Genomic DNA, 19,783 nt, shown 5'->3' on the forward strand with positions numbered 1-19,783 from the left:
GGTTCTATCATGTCTGACTGACTCTGATTGTAGTCCCATCAAATGAGCTCTGCAAAATTAGCTTGATTTTTGTGGAATTTCTCAAGTGCTAGGAATTGTTTTAATCTGCTGCTTTAATTCAGTGATTACCACAATCCCCTGGTACTCACTGACTCAATTTTACTCAATCCCCATGATGTACCAGGTATTATACTAGACACCTGTCCCTCCATTACTTAAAAGCCAGAAATATGTGGACAAATACAGTAGAATCTTCTCAGAGAGAACTCAAACTATGTACATGTGTCATTAAAACATATATTAAGATTACTGGAAATCTATAAATCACATGAATTGCTATGGTGTAAACTCTCTTATTTGCATGGTACTAACCTCAGATATGCAGATGACACCACCCTTATAGCAGAAAGTGAAGAGGAACTAAAAAGATGAAAGTGAAAGAGGAGAGTGAAAAAGTTGGCTTAAAGCTCCACATTCAGAAAACAAAGATCATGGCATCTGTTACCATCGCTTCATGGGAAATAGATGGGGAAATAGTGGAAACAGTGGCAGACTTTATTTTTTTTGGACTTCAAAATCACTGCAGATGGTGACTGCAGCCATGAAATTAAAAGACACTTACTCCTTGGAAGAAAAGTTATGACCAACCTAGATAGTATATTCAAAAGCAGAGACATTACTTTGCCGACTAAGGTCCGTCTAGTCAAAGCTATGGTTTTTCCAGTAGTCATGTATGGATGTGAGAGTTGGACTGTGAAGAAGGCTGAGCGCCGAAGAATTGATGCGTTTGAACTGTGGTGTTGGAGAAGACTCTTGAGAGTCCCTTGGACTGCAAGGAGATACAACCAGTCCATTCTGAAGGAGATCAACCCTGGGATTTCTTTGGAGGGAATGATGCTAAAGCTGAAACTCCAGTACTTTGGCCATCTCATGCAAAGAGTTGACTCATTGGAAAAGACTTTGATGCTGGGAGGGATTGGGGGCAGGAGGAGAAGGGGATGACAGAGGATGAGATGGCTGGATAGCATCACTGACTCGATGGACGTGAGTCTGAGTGAACTCCAGGAGTTGATGATGGACAGGGAGGCCTGGCGTGCTGCGATTCATGGGGTCGCAAAGAGTCGGACATGACTCAGCGACTGAACTGAACTGAACTGAGGGAGTGGTAGTAGTCTTGCCTGGAAAATCCCATGGACGGACGAGCCTGGTGGGCTGCAGTCCATGGGGTTGCGAAGAATCAGACACAACTGAGCGACTTCCCTTTCACTTTTCACTTCCATGCTTTGGAGAAGAAAATGGCAACCCACTCCAGTGTTCTTGTCTGGAGAATCCCAGGGAAGGGGGAGCCTGGTGAGCTGCCATCTATGGGGTCGCACAGAGTCAGACACGACTGAAACGACTTAGCAGCAGCAGCAGCAGCAGGGAGTGGGAGGAGAGTTGAGGTCTAAGATACAACTTTTCCTCATTTGCTTCTGAGTTGAGTTTCCATGGCCCGTCACGTTAATCATTCACTATGATTTATATTTCTCCTTTCAATTGATTAGCAGGTGAACTGATATAAAGCCCTTGAATAAATATGCCTTATATAAGTGGGACTGATTTACTAGGACTTAGTAAAATCAGATCTCCTCAGGGCTCTCACAGCTAAATTTTCTGCAGAAGCATCATCATTAATGTTGATTATACCACTTCACCCTGGAATCTATGACCCATGAAAATTTTGGTTTAATTTTAAATCTACCTATTTCCTTACAAGCTGTTTAGAGTAAACCAACACAAACTAAGATAGAATACATAACTACAGTACATATCCACTTTTCTTCCCAACTGACTTTCAGAGGTCACCTCAAGGTAGAAAAGAACACATCCCAAGACTCAGTTTGAAAAGAGGAGAAAGCTGGAGGCATTAGCTAGAGGGTGTGTGCTCAGTCGCTTCTGTCGTGTCCAACTCTTTGCCATCCCATGGACTATAGCCCACCAGGCTCCTCTAACCATGGAATTTTCCAGGCAAGAATATTGGAGTGGGTTGCCATTTCCTTCTTTAGGGGATCTTCACAGGGATAGAGCCTTCATCTTCTGCAGCTCCTGCATTGACAGGTGGATTCTTTACCACTGAACCACCTGGGAAGCCCAGAAAAAGTGTTGGAGTAGTGGCAGGGTCTTCTATGAGAGAAAACCATAACTATCTGTTGGTGCCAGTTAGGTATGGGATAGGGGAAAGTGGGTGGGAGGCAAAGGCGGTGAAGGGTCAGCAAAATATAGATGTGTGGTCAAGGAGAACTAGAAGAAATAGCAGATTTGGACTTAACAAATGTCTTTGATTGGGTTCCACACATCTGCTATTTGCAAACTGAGCCATACTGAAATACGCTGAAAATAAGAGAAACTGACTTAGAGACAGAAAGGATGGGCTAGAGATAAATGGAGAATAAAAGTGCTAGACTAGATCTTAATAACTGTGTGAGTTGATAATGGTAGTTTTCAAATGGTTAAGAATCTGCTTGCAATGCAGGAGACCTGGATTTGATCCCTGGGTCAGGAAGATCCCCTGGAGAAGGGAATGGCAACCCACTCCAGTATTGTTGCCTAGAAAATTCCATAGAGAGAGAAGCCGGGCAGGCTACAGTCCATGGGGTCACAGAGTTGGACATGTTTGAGCGACTAACACTTTCACTTTCACATATTTAAATTCATAGGTATATCATTAGAAACTTTGGCTCTGAAACACAGAAGATTCAATCCAAACTGGTTAAGTCACAGTGGAGCTTATTGATTCACTTAACTGGAGGTCTAAAGGTAAACTGGGCGTCATGATAGATTAACAAGCAACTTCAGGTTCCATTTGGTTGCAGTTCTCTTACTTTTCCTCTCTCTAGATCTCATATTCATCCTCAGACTGGGAATAAGATTGTAGCAGCTACTCTGGGTCTTCTTTCTACACAACTTCCTCCACAAAGAGTCAGAGGGTTGCTTCTTTCATTCTTTTTTTGTTTCCCCTGCAGAGGGTTTTTCTTAAATTTTTAAAATATATATATACAAATTTATTTATTTTAATTGGAGGTTAATTACTTTACAATATTGTATTGGTTTTGCCATACATCAACATGAATCCACCACAGGTATACATATGTTCCCAATCCTGAACCCCCCTCCCTCTTCCCTCCCTGTACCATCCCTCTGTGTCATCCCAGTGCACCAGCCCCAAGTATCCAGTATCATGCATCGAACCTGGACTGGTGATTCATTTCATATATGATATTATACAGGTTTCAATGCCATTCTCCCAAATCATCCCACATTCTCCCTCTCCCACAGAGTCCAAAAGACTGTTCTATACATCTGTGTCTCTTTTGCTGTCTCACATACAGGGTTATCATTACCATCTTTCTAAATTCCATATATATGCATTAGTATACTGTATTGGTGTTTTTCTTTCTGACTTACTTCACTCTGTATAATAGGCTCCAGTTTCATCCTCCTCATTAGAACTGATTCAAATGTATTCTTTTTAATGGCTGAGTGATACTCCATTGTGTATATGTACCACAGCTTCCTTATCCATCTGTCTGGTGATAGACATCTAGGTTGCTTCCATGTCCTGGCTATTATAAACAGTGCTGTGATGAACATTGGGGTACATCTGGTTTCCTCAGTGTGTATGCCCAGCAGTAGGATTGCTGGGTCATAAGGCAGTTCTATTTCCAGTTTTTTAAGGAATCTCCACACTGTTCTCCATAGTGGCTGTACTAGTTTGCATTCCCACCAACAGTCTAAGAGTGTTCCCTTTTCTCCACACCCTCTCCAGCATTTATTGTTTGTAGACTTTGGATCGCAGCCATTCTGACTGGCATGAAATGGTACCTCATTGTGGTTTTGAATTGCATTTCTCTGATATGAGTGATGTTGAGCATCTTTTCATGTATTTGTTAGCCATCTGTATGTCTTCTTTGGAGAAATGTCTATTTAGTTCTTTGGCCCATTTTTTGATTGGGTCGTTTATTTTTCCCAGGATTGAGCTACAGGAGTTGCTTGTATATTTTGAGATTAGTTGTTTGTCAGTTGCTTCATTTGCTATTATTTTCTCCCATTCTGAAGGCTGTCTTTTCATTTTGCTTATAGTTTCTTTTGTTGTGCAGAAGCTTTTAAGTTTAATTAGGTCCCATTTGTTTATTTTTGCTTTTATTTCCAATATTCTGGGAGGTGGGTCATAGACGATCCTGCTGTGATTTATGTCAGAGAGTGGTTTGCCTATGTTCTCCTCTAGGAGTTTTATAGTTTCTGGTCTTACGTTTAGATCTTTAATCCATTTTGAGTTTATTTTTGTGTATGGTATTAGAAAGTGTTATAGTTTCATTCTTTTACAAGTGGTTGACCAGTTTTCCCAGCACCACTTGTTAAAGAGATTGTCTTTAATCCATTGTATATTCTTGCCTCCTTTGTCAAAGATAAAGTGTCCATAGGTGCGTGGATTTATCTCTGGGATTTCTATTTTGTTCCATTGATCTGTATTTCTGTCTTTGTGCCAGTACCATACTGTCTTGATGACTGTGGCTTTGTAGTAGAGCCTGAAGTCAGGCAAGTTGATTCCTCCAGTTCCATTCTTCTTTCTCAAGATTGCTTTGGCTATTCGAGGTTTTTTGTATTTCCATACAAATTGTGAAATTATTTGTTCTAGCTCTGTGAAAAATACTGTTTGATAGGGTAGCTTGATAGGGATTGCACTGAATCTATAGATTGCTTTGGGTAGTATACTCATTTTCACTATATTGATTCTACTGATCCATGAACATGGTATATTTCTCCATCTATTAGTGTCCTCTTTGATTTCTTTCACCAGTGTTTCATAGTTTTCTATATATAGGTCTTTAGTTTCTGTAGGTAGATATATTCCTAAGTATTTTATTATTTTCATTGCAATGGTGAATGGAATTGTTTCCTTAATTTCCCTTTCTACTTTCTCATTATTAGTGTATAGGAATGCAAGGGATTTCTGTGTGTTGATGATTTTAAAGTTCTTTCAAAACAGTACCAAAAAAAAAAAAAAACCAAACCTTAGCAGCTTCTTCTTCAACCTCATTGGCCCACATTAGGTCACAAGCCCACTTATGAAACAATCATAGGCAGAAAAGATGATCTTACCTCTCTCTAGACCAAAACACTCTGAATCTGGAGTTTGGTTAACCTGAGGACTCATTGGACCTGTAATGAGGACCCTACCAACCATCTAATATTGGGCTGTTTTTTTCACTGCTGGAAATAGTTACATTTGAGAATATTTGAGTAACATATTTTGCAATGAAGCTCTTTCTATTGTAAGGGGAAAACTCAAAGATTTATTTATAAATAAATATTTCCTTCTCTTATAATGCTCTTTATTGTTTTTTATTATGGAAATTATATTGCTCCCTTTAGAGAACTGTAAATACAGAAAAGCATAAAGAAGAAAATAAAATTATATGCCATTTCTCTCCACCATGAACATTCTGAAAATCTCTTGCTACTGTTTTCTATGCCTATTTGTTTATCCCATATTTATTGGGTGTTAATGACAGAAACCCATTTGGCGTCAATTTAAACAAAAATAGGAAGTTATGTAGAGTACTGGGGATGATCCAGGGAACAACAAGGGCAGCAGAACATATAGCGACTGACATTGGAAATTGAGAAGCAAATGGGAAGCAACAAATAAAGGCTCCATCCTGTCTTTTTGTAGCCTGGTTTTCTTGGCTTTGGCATGTGTGCATGCTAAGCCACTCCAGTCGTGTTCAACTCTTTGCAACCCTACGGACCATAGCCCACCAGGCTCCACTGTTCATGGGATTCTCCAGGCAAGAATACTGGGGTGGGTTGCCATGCCTTCCTCCAGGGGATCTTTCCCAACCAGATATCACTTTGGCACACTGACAGTCAAATATGGTCACCTCATAGGTCCCAACTCTACACCTTATTCTTTCTACCACTTATTAAAATCAAGCCTTCATTCCTGAAATGGTCAATCACTTTCCCCAAGCTCATGCCAAGAGTCCCTCCTTTGTCCAATCAGCTGTGGGAAGGGAGCACTCACATAGGATAACATGGCTGCTGAGGGTCACTGTGTGTGGGTAGAGGAGCATTTGTTAGTGAAAGAGAACTACTGTTCCCTGGACAAAGCCCCTGAAGTTTACTATACTACTATCCTACCCCTACTGCTACTATTGTCGTTACTACTGAGACATAAAACTTACCGTTGACGTATATACATTGTCATGTGTAAAACAGATAGGTAGTGGGAACCTGCTGTATAGCACAGGGAGCTCAGCTCAGTGTTCTGTGATGACCTAGCGGGGTAGGATGGTGGGTGGGGTGGGAGGGCGGTCCAACAGGGAGGGGATATATGTATGCATATAGCTGATTTACTTTGTACAGCAGAAATTAACACAATATTGTGATGCAATTATATTCCAATAAGTGAATATATATATATATATATATTTACACCATTGAGATCATCCTGAACATTAAGTTGTATAACTTGTCTTTCAAAAAACTCCCAAGCGCTCTAACATGAACCTCTGTCTTTTTGTTGTTCAGTCTCCAAGCCGAGTCGGACTCTTTGTGACACTATGGACTGCATGCAGCATGCAAGGAACCTCTCTCTTATGTGATTTTAAGTGCTCCCCAAACATCATCTTCAGTGGCTGTTTAATATCCCTTCAAATGAATAAACCACAACTTAGTTGTACCATACCTTTGTTGGAGAATGAATGTTTACATCATTTCCAATTTTCTGGTATCATAAGTAATACTTGAATAAATATTTTTGCAAAGCGGTTCTTGCCTTCACATTGACTTACTCCCATAAAATGGAATCTTAATAGTGGTAAATGTGAGGGTGCAAAACTTCGTTTTGAGACTTGATGAAAGTGAAGTGAAAGTGTTAGTCGCTCAGTCATGTTCAACTCTTTGCAACCCCAGGGACTGTAGCCCTCCAGGTTTCTCTGTCCATGGGATTTCTCAGGCAAGAATTCTGGAGTGGGTAGCCAGTCCCTTCTCCAGAAGAATCTTCCCAACCCAGGGATCGAACCCAGGTCTCCTGCATTGCAGGCAGATTCTTTACCATCTGAGCCACCAGGGAAGCCTAAGACTCAATGCACATTGCCAAATGGTTTTCCAAAAAGATTGTATTAAATTACATTTCTTGCAGCAATGTCTGCAAGTTCTCATTTTGTAGCAACTGAGTGATTGACATACACACCCACATATTTGATAATATATCTAATTATCCAGAGTATTCCCTTTAATGAATTATATGTCACTGTATCAGAACAATTTCATAGGTGCTTAGAATTTATTCTGTTGTTAAAGTAGAATTCCCAAACATTGCCTTCTCTCTACATCCTGCCAATCCATCCCTGGGTTGGAAAGATCCCCTGGAGTAGGAAATGATAACCCACTCCAGTATTCTTGCCTGGAAAATTCCATGGATAGTGGAACCTGGTGGGCTATAGCATATGGGGTTGCAAAGAATCAAACACAGCTGAGCATATACACTGTGTATATATTATATTATATAAAATCTTTCTTTGATTAATATATAACATCTTTCTTTGATTCACAAAGAAAGAGAGCCTCAGAAAAGCAGTATTACTTCTCAGATTTCTTCTTTTAAAAGATGTTATATAATACTCTTCTGTCATGGAAATATTTTGAAATTAATTAATTTGATATATTGGCATGTGCATAGAAAAAATTTGAATAAACATACACCAAGTTGTTAACAGGTTATCTCCAAGAGAACATGAGACACTTACTTGCTAATTCTATATATTTTGAAAAGCATGATTTCCTTTGACAGTGAGCATATGCTATTTCAGTAAATAAGAAAAACAATTCATATTTTTAAATAATTAGGTTTAATTTGTTTACATTCATTTTATCTGAATTAAATGATCACTTCTTTGATGATATTTAGGAGCTATTTTTAATTCATCAGCAAAAACTTTATCCATCAAGTGGGTTATCTCTGAGGTGACTCATCAGGTTTCTGTACTTATTTGTATTAGATATTTTAGAGGATTATATCCTCTGAACTTCAAAGGATGCATAGTACTGAGGGTCTTCAGTTTCAACATAACACAAATGCATTGATGATGCCCCAGAAAACTTGAAGAGGAGAGTAATGTAGATTCATAATAATGTAGAGTTGCAAATAATATAATTATAATCCAACCTTCTTTGCCTTGTTGGTCTCTCTTGCACTGGCCTATTTAGAAAAATTCCTGGAAGGGGGAGCTTAGAGGCTCATGAGGGAGCATTCTCTATGACTGTGATTTTGCTGAGAAAACTTCCCTTATAAATTCAGCTGCAACTTACCTTGATGTAGCATCCATCTGTCCACCCCAACTCTGCCCCTGGAGCTACGCACTGGGCTTTGTGTCCAGCCCTATGGCTCTCTCCACTTTTAAGAGCTGACAAGGGCTGTTTGTTAGTTTTGTGGTATAATTCTGACAACACTAGTTAGAAGGAGTTGACCTGAGAACATGTTGAAGAATAAGTGGGATGGCACACAAATTGTTTTTCAAAATGAATCTTCATTAGTTTCATATAATGTTAAAGCACAAAAGACTTTTTAATTTCCTTTACAGGAGCAAAGGAAAAGTTAACTAGCTTTAGATGAGGGATGAAAAAGTGTTTAGTCTTACTGAGATATATTTTTAAAGGAAAGGCCAAAATATTTAGTAGATAACCTAGGTTGTAGTACACATCCAGATAGGAAAGCAAAAAAAAAAAATAAAAAATCTTGGTAGCTTCCGCTAATTCTGCTGACAAGTCCAAAGTATGGGGCCTTTTCAGAGGTGACTACCCTCTAATGAGACTGTCAGAGTGTTCTGCTGCTACTGCTGCTAGGTCACTTCAGTCGTGTCTGACTCTGTGTGACCCCATAGACAGCAGGCTCCCCCATCCCTGGGATTCTCCAGGCAAGAACACTGGAGTGGGTTGCTACTGGGAGCCCGCACGGGAGATCCCACCCATGACAAGGTCATGCGAAGGAGATCTGATAAGCAAGGCTTCAGGACTCGAGGGACTCCCTGGGCTGATCCCACCCATGACAAGGTCATGCGGAAGAGACCTGATGAGAAAGGCGGATCAGTACTCAAGGGACCCCCTGGACCTGCTCAAGCATCTACCCCCAAAACCAGAATCTGTCTGTCTTACTATTTTATGTCTTTCACCAACTCTTCTGACATTAACAGGGGGCTATCCCCAACCACCTTTTTCTGGAAAAAGTTAATTTAGGGCTTTAGTTAATAAGTCTCCTGGACATGATAGGAGTGTTTCAATTCAGACCCCTCTGATGGCTTTCTAGCTTGCCTGACAGTTTTATCCAGACTCTTGAATCTACGCATGTGATTGTTTACAGCCTCCCAACCATGAGAGACATGGGAAACCTGAAACATTCTAAAAATATAGAGCCTTTCAAAGAGTTTAAAACTATTAGAATAGTGCTGGTGTAGGATTTCATTGTTGAGCCAATGCTTGCTGCCAAGTTCCCATATCTCTTATCCATTGTGCACCTAGGAGTGCATTAGTTAACATAGTGGGAATGTAAGAAAAACAAGTAGTAGCCTTGGAATTAACCACATCAGACCTTTGAGCTAATAAGTTCTTTCTTTGATATAACCCACTGCACCTTTGCTCCATGAGAATGTAACTTTGTTTAGTATACTCTGAGACTGACACAGATTCGAGGTATAAAGAAAAAAACACTTCAGGGGAAAACAAGTTTTTTGGTTGATCAACATTTATCAAGGAAAGAGTCATAAAATGTTAACAGGCCTCCTGGCCAGAAGATAATGTATATAACATGAGACCCTTGTTTATGGAAAGGCATACAGAAAAAAATCTTGGTTTCAATAAGGTCAAAACTGCTGGAGTGTTTGGGCTGATTCTGCATGACCTTGCATCCTTCATTTCCGTCTATGTACAAGTCAGGGTATAAGCTCCTTTTGAAATTAAAGTTACGGGCCTCACTCACTGAAGCTCGGTCTCCCCATGTCATTCATTCATTTGCCAACGTTGTCCATCCTGAGGGTATCCCTGGACTCTGCTGAGGCTGGACCCCAGCAGGTTACCATTTCCTTCTCCAATGCATGAAAGTGAAAAGTGAGAGTGAAGTCGCTCAGTCGTGTCTGACTCTTCACAACCCCATGGACTGCAGCCAACCAGGCTCCTCTATCCACGGGATTTTCCAGGCAAAGTACTGGAGTGGGGTGCCACTGCCTTCTCCAGCCACAGTGTTCTAACAACTCTCTACTCTAGGACAGAACCTGGAACTGAATGGCCTTACAGTGTAGAAGATAATGGTGAGACTACAAAACCGTCACCCTAACTGTGCCATGGTGCTATGGGTTTAGTGCCCTTACTGGGCAGTTGGTTTCCCTTGATTCCATTACCACTATTTTGCAGCCTTCTGATAATTAAAATGACAGGATATTGAAGTGGGATGGGGGGTGGGGGGTACTGGGGAGCCTTTGCACAAATCTATCCCAACTGGAGAGTGTTCGCCACTTTGACTTGAGTCATTAATTAGCATCCTTAGGGCTGAGTTCAGCCAAGGACAAGTCTTGAACTATCATCTAAAGACAGTGTTTCTCCTTCTGAGCCACTGGGATATGGTGAAGACTTTGCCAAAAGATCTTGCCAAGATTCAGGTGTTGGGTCTCCCTGGTTTTCTCCAGTGTCACAATTCTAATTCCAGTTCCTTTAATAAGCATATGATCTTTTGACCATTCCATTGTTTCAGTTTTGAAATTAGCAACTGAACAAAAATGACTAATAATTCCTCCACTCAGAAGATGGACAAGTCTTTCTGCTCATTTTGTGCTGCATAAGGTTCCTTAGCTCTCTCTTCCATGATTTAGATGACAATGGGAAAAGCTTCCAGAAGAGTTATTAGAAAGTGGAATAGTGAAATTCATAAAGATTTTGTACCAGCTTTTGAAAGAGAAAGAAAGTTTCCCATATAGGCTGAGTAGGAGGGATATTATAGACATTACTGTCGAAGGAAAGAGAAGATTGTGAATAAAATATGGTCTACAGTTGCAGAGATTACCTTGAAGATGAAAAAGAAATCATGTTCTTCTGAATTAAGAACAGAAAAGGGAGCTTTAGGAAAGGAAAAAGAAGCTTTTTTGGAAAAAGGAGCTTTGAGTATATGAAAGTATTAGAGTGGTGTTTTAGTTTTCTATGTATGCTATGACAAATGGTCACAAGCTTAATAACTGAAAACAACACAAATTTATTCCCTTATAGTTATGGAGCTAAGTCTGGTCGGGTCCCTTTGAGCTAATAGCATGGTAGGGCTGCATTTTCCTGGAAGCTTTAGAGGAAAATATGTTTCTTTGCTTTTTCCAACTTCTCAAAGTGTTCACATTCCTGGCTCATGGCCCCCTCCCTATATTTTCAAAGCCACAGCAACCAGTTGAGTTTTTCTCACATTACGTCACTCTGACCCTCCTCTGTCTCCTTTCTCATTTAAGGACACTTATTACCTCGACCTCACCTGAAAAATCCAGGATAATTTTCCTAAAGTCATTTTTCACAACCTTAACTCCATCTGCAACCTAATCCCCTCTTGCCATGTAATGTAACATAGTCACAAACTTTGGAGATTAAGGCATGGACATCTTTGGAAGATCATTATTCTGCTAACCACAGATACGAAACTGAGGAAACTTGCGTAGAGTAACTTGCTTTTAATTAATGAAACTAAAGATTTAATTTTTTCTCAAGTTAAAAAAAAAAAAAAGGATGAGGCTGGGGTTATCTTCATTTTCAAGAATCTAAAAAAAAGCACACACCACCTGCAGCAGCTTTGGCAGGCATTCACTGTCTAGCCTGACATGCTAGCATTAACTCTATACCCTGGTATAAAGATCACTTTGCTTACCTGTGATGGGTTAGTTCCTTATTTATACTTTCTCATTTAACACCTATTTCTCCCTTAGACTGTAAATAACATAGTGGGGGTGGGAGGAGATTATGTCTATTTTGTTCACAGTTGTATCCCTTGCATCTAGCATACATTAATAGGCTCTAAGTGAGTATTTGTTGACAAATCTAAATAAATCCTACTGGACAGTATGACATTTCCAGGCTTGTAAAATGAAAATGGTTTTACTTGTAAGACTCAAGAGCTTCCACAATCAGCTTAGAGCAGGGTTTCCCCCAATATGGCTCAAAGCCTCTCTCTCCTAAGCCCACCATGCTTGTGGTCTGCCTCCCCTTGATCAACATATACTGTTCCAGATTAGTCCTGGTCAACTAAAGACTTGCTAAGATGGTGTTTATCTTCATATCTGGTGTCTCAATTTTCTTACTAGAGTCCAAACCCCTGATTTCAAAGTCCTGGAATAGACATTTTTTTCCCCAAAAGTACCCAACAGCTTGTCCCCAAGACAGAGATTATGTTTAACAGCTTTACTGAGGTTATAATTGAAATACAAAACCCTGTATTTCAGTTGTTTAAAGTATACCATACGATGAGTTCTGACAAACATATCCACCCCTGATTGGGTGATAAACATATCCATCACCTCCAAAAGTCTTTTTCTGCCCCTTCGGGTTTTTTTCTTTTTTCTTTTTTCTTTTTGTTGTTGTTGTTAGCTTTTATTGTGATGAGAACACTTGATATGAGATCTACCACCTTAATGTATTTTTAAATGTACAGGATAATATTGTTAACTATAGGCATGATATTACAGAGCAGATTTTATAGTGGGATCTCAGAGAGCAATGCTTTTCTTCTTCCAGAGTCTATAATTTGAGCCACGAGGTGCTCATTGCAGGGTTTTGGAGCAGCATCTTCCACAGGCCCTTCTGTCTCTTTTCTCCGGGTGAAGTCATCCTTGAAGGATCGAGGTCGCCCTGACTCCAGAGTGCCTCTTGGGGACAATGTTTAATCAACAACAGTCATTACCTCATATTAAATTCCAGCCACAATACTATGTGCAATCTGGTCACGACCCTCGCAATTCAAATTCCAGTGACTTGGATTACATCATTCTGAGCTACATAGTTTCTTCAGACATGAAGTTGGCTCTCCTGAGATCCAACACTGAGATCAGGGAGCTTGCTAAGGGCTGCTTTTCTACTTGAAGTAATAGATCTGTGCTTATCTGTCCAGGTCTTTTTTTGCTTATCTAAAAAAATGAGACCATGAACATGGATTTGGAGTATACTCTGTGATAATCCAAAGTAATAACGGTGAATCAATCTTTAGTGATTTAACCTTTAATCATATAAGATATTTTAAGAATTTAAGTAGCTTAAAATATTAAATACATAATGTTCATTTAATTTTGCTCATTAGAAGGTAACTCCATTCAGAACCCCATCAATTCTGATAAGAGATGCATGAGAGCTTATGAGTCTTAAAAGGAAGAGCTTCATCAACCTTTGAGGAGAAATAATGGTTTCTTATCTCACTCCCTACAACAGAGAAAATTCTAAATAAACAGAAGAACTAGACATAAAATTAAAGAATATAGAAAAATGGAACCAAATACTCATCAAACATTTAAAAGAAATGTCTACATGTGGATGTAACAAGAGAAATTACAAAATAAAAGATTGAAAAGTCTTTATCCACATAAAACACTTAAACACCTCTAACTTAAAAACAGAAAAGAAGAGTCAAACAGCACGTTGGAAGAAAGCACTGTTATACCAGAAAGGATGATTAATTTTTATATATAAAGGGCTAACATATTTTAGGAAGAAAGGCAGCAAGCTCTGATAGGAAAGAGAGCAAAAGATGAGAATACTCTTGGGACTCTTGGAACAGAGTTCTGCCCTTAGTGACATTTCAGCCCCATGGAGAAAGAAAGGCTCAGATAGAGAAAAGAGACACAGAAAATGAAAGGAATGCTAAAATATACATGGGGCTTTTCTGATGACTCAGCATATAAAGAATCCATCTGGAATGCAGGAAGCATAGGAGACCTGGGTTCAATTCCTGGGCCAGGAAGATCCCCTGGAGGAGGAATATGGCAACCCACTCCAGTATTCTAGCTTGAATGACATAAAAAATCATTTTGGAAGTATTTGATATCATTAATAATACCACTGCTGATAAGAATTTGGTAAATAAGCCTTCTTATACATGGCAAATAGGAGTCAAATTGTTACCATTTTCAAAAAACCAGAATGCTCATTTATTAATTGACCATGAGAAACTGAACAGTCAGGAGTTCCAAATATTATTCTGACTTAGCACACCCTCCCTTTTAGGCATTGGGGTTGTCTGGATTGTTACCACCTTTTTGGACAGAAAATTTTCAAATTATCTTAAGAATTCTAATGTAGGAACTCTTAATTCATATTCTTCAATTCTTATTATTTTCTGGGCACCGAATCAAAAGAAAAGATTTTGTGTCCAGGAAAAAAATTACAGACAAAGGTTTTCATAACACCATGAGTGATTATAAAGGGAGCAAAAGATTGGAAGAAACTTAAATGGCCAAATTATAGAGAAATTATGCTTCCTTACCTTCATAAAATATTATACACCCATGAAAGATAATTTTCATGAAAAGTATTCTATTGAGCAAAATTTGAAATCTAAAATTATATAGATACTAAAATTAAAAGTCCAAGTTCCAGTGGTCATGGAAAAACCATGGCTCCTTCAGGTTCCTTCAGCCTGCATGGATATGAGAGTTGGACAGTGAAGAAAGCTGAGTGCCAAAGAATTGATGCTTTTGAACTGTGGTGTTGGAGAAGACTCTTGAGAATCCCTTGCACTGCAAGGAGATCCAACCAGTCCATCCTAAAGGAGATCAGTCCTGGGTGTTCATTGGAAGGACTGATGTTGAAGCTGAAACTCCAATACTTTGGCTACCTCGTGTGAAGAGTTGACTCATTGGAAAAGACCCTAAGGCTGGGAAGGATTAGGGGCAGGAGGAGAAGAAGACAAGAGCGGGTGAGATGGCTGGATGGCATCACCAACTCAATGGACGTGGGTTTGGGTAGACTCTGGGCGTTGGTGATGGACAGGGAGGCCTGGTTTGCTGTGATTCATGGGGCCGCAAAGAGTCGGACATGACTGAGCGACCAAACTGAACTGAAAATTAAAAGTTGTAATAAATTAGCCCTACCTAAATATGAAAAATTTAGCAGAAATGGTGTTTTGATATCACCATTGTGGTAATGTTATTGTTTATAATGATTCACTTGGTTCATAACTGTAAGAAGGTTATACCTCCGTGGCCTTCTGGCTCTAGATTTAGCCATGTGACTTGGCTTTGGCCAGTGAAAATGTGGCTTCCTAGATGGCGTTAGTGGTAAAGAACCCACCTGCAAGAGATATGAGACATGGGTTCGATCCCTGGGTCAGGACGATCCCCTGGAGGTGGGCATGACACCCTACTCCAGTATTCTTGCCAAGAGAATCCCATGGACAGAGGAACCTGACAGACTACAGCCCATGGGGTCTCAAAGAGCTGCACACAACTGAAGCAACTTAGCACAGTGAAATGTGAATAGACATGCATGCTCTCTATCCCAGGAGAAGCTCTGATGAAATTGTATCATTGGATCAGCCTTTTGTACTTCTGCCCTCTGCCATGAGAACAGCATGTCCCAAACAGGGACTGCTCCTTCAGCCTGCATCCCCTTTAATATGATCCAGAAATCAACGTATAATTATGAGTCACTGAAGTTTTAAATTCTTTGACTCTTCAGCAAAGGCTGATTAATACAGAAACTGTGTATTTATTTTTTAGAATACTGTATTTTCAGAAATGTATTGGTAAGCATTTAATGATTTTCAAAGTTTCAAATATAAATAAGTACCTCTGCCTAAAACTTAAGAACAGCCCAAGAGGGAAATTAAAATTGCTATTCTCAAACAAAATGGAGGATCGTGTCTAGGTACCATGGGAAATTATCATGACCAGTCCTGAGGAATAAAAAAGAATTTCAGTTAGATTCAATAACTTTTTTTCACTCTTCAACTTAGTTTACTTTTTGTTTTTCTTTTTGAAAACAAAAAGGAAAGCCATTTGGGACAGAGAGAGGAGAATGAACTATGAAGATCCAGATTTGGAAACAATATCCTTCTAAAGTGCAATCTTTCCTTCCCTATTTTGATCTTATTCTTTCCAATTAATGTTCTCATTATCTCAGAATAACAGGAATCAGCTCTGCTACTATTATGCCGCCAATGAGTGCAGTGGCTTTTCACATTGGCAAGGGTAACAGCAAAGGACCCCTACTGTTGAAAGTACAAAATGGGTCCTTAATAAATAGTAACAAATAATACTCAAAATGTCCATTGGAGACAGTATTTTTCTTGTTCCAGAAATGAGAGTAAGAATCTATCAATAAACTCACTATTGCCAATTACATATCTAAAATAGTGTATGAGAGATTTTATCTTAGGGGAAATAGAGAGATTTCTTTTAATGAAGGACAACCCAAGAGTCACACTTTGGCATTGGTTTCAGAAAAGACATTGAGAAGTGAACCACGAGTTCCTTGGCAAGCATGAGGATAATCACTTCATCATCAGCTGATACTAACGAATACTGGAATGTATGTATTTATTTAATAAAATGTCATTTTGCATCTGTTGAATCTCAAAGTACCAGGTGAAGAAGTTAGACACATATTCCGCTTTTCCAGAACCTTCAGAGACTAATGATCCTAGCCTTCATCAGCCATATAATCGAGTGGGGGGAAAGTCAAAACAGCATGTAACTAGGGAAAAAAGAGTTGCTGTGGAAAAACACAGCAGAAGAAACTCCGTGGGAGTAAGAGTGAGTCCAGGACGGCTTTTCAGAGGAAATAAAGATTAAGTTCCTTTTCAAAGGATCCGTAGGAGTGACCCAGGACAATAGGAGGATGAGGACGCTATGATAGAGAAGGGTCCTATAACCAAAAGTAGGGTCTGGCTGCTCGCTGCTCTAAAGGCAATAAAGAGGCAAGGTTGGTGGAAAGAAGAGTTTGCTTTATTTCTGATGCTAGCAATGAAGGTGAGAGAGGGTGGATTCCTGTCTAAAGACCGACTTCCCAGTACTGTCAACAAGTAGGCAAGAGTTTTTATAGCCAGAGGGAGGGTGCTACATGCAGAAAACAGCATAGGGAGCTGTGACAGTTACCTTGACATTGGTCATGTGGTGATCTGACCAACATCATCTTGATTGTTTTAGGTACAGTTAGTCTTTAATTCCAGGTTGATTTGTCTCCATTTCTTTGAGGCTAGTTCTCAGAATTGTGGCAGCTTATGTCATGTCTACAACCTGGTCATCATGTACCCCTTCTTCCACCTTGTAGGGGTTTCAATATCTATAAAACAGCTCACAGGATATGACTCAGAATACTATCTATAGCCCTCAAGAAGGAACTAAAAGTCCTTGACTAGTTCAGTGTTAGTGAGGGATGATCAAGAGAGCAGGCTGGATTGTTGGCAAAGTCTGGACCATTCAGGGGCTTCACTCATGTAAAGGAGTTGGGACTTTGTCATAAAAAGAATGGCATGCCAATCAAAAATTTTAAGCAGAAACATTAATGATCAGATTTATGTCTCAGTGAGTTCACTTCAATTAATATGGCAAGAAGTGGGCCATCACAGTAGAGTACGGAAAAGAAATGATGTATCCAGAAGTGGCGTGAAGGCAGAAAAGATGAAAAGTAGATGGATTCAAGATATACTTAAAGGGCAGTATCAATTGTGTTTATTGGAATCTACCAGCTCACTCCTGTTGCTTTGTCATTATACTCCCCATTATCACGTTAAAATTTGGCTTCCCAGATAGTCTTCTCACTGGGAGAAATGACCCTTGCCCAGCTGATTGCTGTATTTAGACAAGTAGATTTCTTGCTGCTGCTGCTGCTATGTTGCTTCAGTTGTGTCTGACTGTGTGCGACCCCATAGATGGCAGCCCACCAGGCTCCCCCGTCCCTGGGATTCTCCAGGCAAGAACACTGGATGCCATTTCCTTCTCCAATGCATGAAAGTGAAAAGTGAAAGTGAAGTCACTCAGTCGTGTCTGACTCTTAGTGACCCCATGGACTGCATCCTCCCAGGCTTCCCTGTCCACGGGATTTTCCAGGCAAGAGTACTGGAGTGGGTTGCCATTGCCTTCTCCAGTAGATTTCTTATTACCTGCTAATAAGTAATATTTCTAGTTAGACACTTCAGATTCTTGGGTGCTTATTTAGTAAATTTAAATCAGGATTTCCAAGTCTGATGAACTCTAGAACTCCAACAAGATAGTCTGGTTCTGCAAGACCAAGAGTTAGATTGGAAATTTGCCCAAGTCTGGCCATCATGTGAGTCCTCTAGGCAGGGGCTCTGCCACGCACACCTACATCTCTGGGTACCATCCTTAAACTTCTACTGAGGCCTTGAGCCATTAATTAGTGCTGGTCCCATATAGTTCAGGGAGCAAGAGTAGTACCAGGAGATAAAGCAGCTGAATATTAGAAGAAACTTCATTAAAGTAGACCGATGATGAATTGAAGTTCCTCCAGATCTTGAATGCTTCCAGTCATGGTTCCATAACCATCAAGACTGCTGAGAAATGTCAACCACAAGCTGGGTCTAGAGAGGGGAAAAGATCACTAGGGCAGGTGCACAGGCTATCTTCAAAAGGAAGATTTATGGCATCACAACATCAGACCCTGATGTAGGGAAAGACTGAAGACAGGAGGAGAAGGGGATGACAGAGAATGAGATGGCTGGATGGCATTACTCACTCAATGGACATGAGTTTGAGCAAACTCTGTGAGATGGGGAAGGACAGGGAAGCCTGCCTGGTGTGCTTCACTCCATGGTGTCACAAAGAGCTGGACACAATTTAGCAACTGAAAAACAACAATCCATTTCAAGGCCTCAATGCAAACAGCTTCATAAGTAAATTTTATCATCCCTCAATCATTTTACCTTTTTTTGATTTTGCAAGTAGCAATGTCATTTGAGATAATCTGAAAATAATTGTTCAAGACTTGCTTTCAATCACTTACTGTTACATGTATTTCCTCATGATTGGCTGAGTGGCTCAAAATACAAATCCATCTAAATTAGTAACTCCTAGAACTTCCCTGGCGGTCCAGTGGTTAAGAACCCATGCTGCCAATGCAGGGGGCATGGGTTTGATCCCTTGTTGTTGGGGAACTAATATCGCACATGCCACATTATCAAGAAGATTATAAATAAATAAGTAACTCCCATTATACTCAATGCATTATGAATGTTTCCTTCATACTATTTTTATCATTTTCAGTTATAAATTTGTCAAATAACTTTCTTTAAGACTCATTTATTCCACTAGGCTTGTTTTGCTCATTACTGTATTCTCAGTGTCTGGTATCTGGTAAGCACTCAATAAATCTGTATTGGTTAGTTGGTTGGGTGACTGATTGCATGGGTTAGAAAGTTAGACTATATGACTATAAAAGTCCATGGTTTTATGATAGCCCATATTTCTGCAAATAAAGATTTCTATGCAGTCTAGATGATCCTGATGGATTTTATCCTACTTCCCCACAGTGAGAAATATACTGTGAATAAAGCAAAAGCTCTGAGAAGTTAAATAGTTTTCTGTAGATCACAACATCATGGTTCATCAACTCTAGAGCTGGACTAGCTCCATGGCTTATTAAGTGTATGACCGTGAACAAGTCACCTTAAGTCTCTGTGTGGCAGGTTTCTCATTCATAACTTGAGGATAACTGAAGTCCCTCCTACCTTGTGAGATTGTTCCAGGATGTAAAGTCCTTTGGAGCGTGTCTGGCACAC

The sequence above is a fragment of the Budorcas taxicolor genome, chromosome 14 (genome assembly GCF_023091745.1).
Source record: "Budorcas taxicolor isolate Tak-1 chromosome 14, Takin1.1, whole genome shotgun sequence".
In the NCBI taxonomy this organism is placed as follows: Eukaryota; Metazoa; Chordata; class Mammalia; order Artiodactyla; family Bovidae; genus Budorcas; species Budorcas taxicolor.